General features: G+C 38.1%; 1 protein-coding gene across 1 annotated transcript in view; it reads right to left on the bottom strand.

The window, feature by feature from the left end:
• Window positions 1-257: 257 nt before the first annotated feature.
• The window catches only part of pop4 (POP4 homolog, ribonuclease P/MRP subunit), a 10,800-nt gene continuing 9,328 nt past the window's right edge, over window positions 258-1,729 (bottom strand). The window contains exon 8 of the mRNA XM_016560708.1: window positions 258-268. The gene's annotated coding sequence lies outside the window, so the exon portion shown is untranslated. The remainder of the gene's footprint in view (window positions 269-1,729) is intronic.

The raw sequence follows: 1,729 nt of genomic DNA, 5'->3' as shown, positions 1-1,729 counted from the left end.
TGCACTTTACAACTCACTTAGGAGTCTTTCCCTCTTCAGCTCTCTTGCCTTGGTAAAATTATGCTAAATTGATGTTCCTCTGATTATTTTCAGAGTAATTGCCTGAGACAAAGTGATTGTTTAACAGAGATAAATGTTATTTTGTTTTGTAAGCCACACAATCAATTTGCCTTGTTCAACCAGTCGTACACTCTAAAACAAGATGGTTCTGTAGAGGTTCTTTACTAGTTCTATTTAGAACCGTATCCTTCTGAAGAACAGTTTTATGCTAAAATGTTTTTAGTTGTTGTTGTTGCCTCATGTGCACCTGAGAAACCGCACTGAAGTCACAGACCGAAGTTGGAAACATAACATGGAAGTAACCTAAACAAAATAATTATATTGTGAACATTAAACCCAAATAATGACATCTATTCAAAATAATGAAAAATATGCATTCTTATTACTCATCTATGTATGTTATCACAAATATATGTGAGGCGATCTGTGCAAGTTGAGTGATTAACACCCTTCTCTTCTCAGAATCAGAATCAGAAAGAGCTTTATTGCCAAGTATGTTTGCACATACAAGGAATTTGTTCTGGTGACAGAAGCTTCCAGTACACAGAGACAACAACAACAAAACACAGATAATAAGAAATAAAGACGTGAATAACACACACACACACACACACACACACACACACAGAAATAGACAAACTTTGTATGTACTGAACAGTAGTGGTATATAGATGGAATAGAATAGAATTTAAAAGGAATGGAATAAGATAGGATAGTATTAAGTAAATTAAATAGGTATTGCACATCTTTTTATTGAACAGTAGGGGAGAACATTTAACTGTTCATGAGGTAGATTTCCTGGGGAAAGAAACTTTTCTTGTGCCTGGCTGTCCTGGTGTTCGGTGCTCTGTAGCGTTGACCAGACAGTAAAAGTTCAAAAAGGAGATAGCTTGGATGTGAGGGATCCAGAGTGATTTTCTAAGCCCATTTCCTCACTCTGGATATTTACAGGTCTTGAAGGGTGGGCAGGGGAGCACCAATAATCCTTTCAGCAGTCCGAACTGTCCTCTGTAGTCTTCTAATGTCTGATTTTGTAGCTGAGCCAAACCAGACCATTATTGAAGTGCACAGAACAGACTCAATGATGGCTGAGTAGAACTGTGTGAGCAGCTCCTGTGGCAGGTTGAACTTCCTCAGCTGGCGAAGGAAGTACAATCTCTGTTGGGCCTTTTTAACAATGGAGTCAATGTGATTCTCTCACATCAGGTCCTGAGAGATGATGGTGCCCAGTGGCGGGTTGCATAAACTGCTTAGACTAGTCTTAAAGGGGTCATATGATGCAATTTCAAGTTTTCCTTTCTCTTTGGAGTGTTACAAGCTGTTCGTGAATAGATAAGATCCCTAAAGTTACAAAGACTAAAGTCTCAAACCCAAAGAGATATTCTTTATAAAAGTTAAAGGGATAGTTCACCCAAAAATGAAAATTTGATGTTTATCTGCTTACCCCCAGGGCATCCAAGATGTAGGTGACTTTGTTTCTTCAGTAGAACATATATGATGATTTTTAACACAAACTGTTGCAGTCTATCAGTCGTATAATGCATGGCAATGGTAACAAAATCTATGAGAGTAAAAAAAACATGCACAGACAAATCCAAATTAAACCCTGCGGCTCGTGACGATACATTGATGTGTAAAGACACGAAACGATCGGTTTGTGCCAGAAACC

This window comes from Sinocyclocheilus rhinocerous, unplaced genomic scaffold (assembly GCF_001515625.1).
Source record: "Sinocyclocheilus rhinocerous isolate Xijiao unplaced genomic scaffold, SAMN03320098_v1.1 scaffold18, whole genome shotgun sequence".
In the NCBI taxonomy this organism is placed as follows: Eukaryota; Metazoa; Chordata; class Actinopteri; order Cypriniformes; family Cyprinidae; genus Sinocyclocheilus; species Sinocyclocheilus rhinocerous.
Note: the sequence above shows the minus strand (reverse complement) of the source record. Positions and strands in the feature narration are given on the sequence as shown.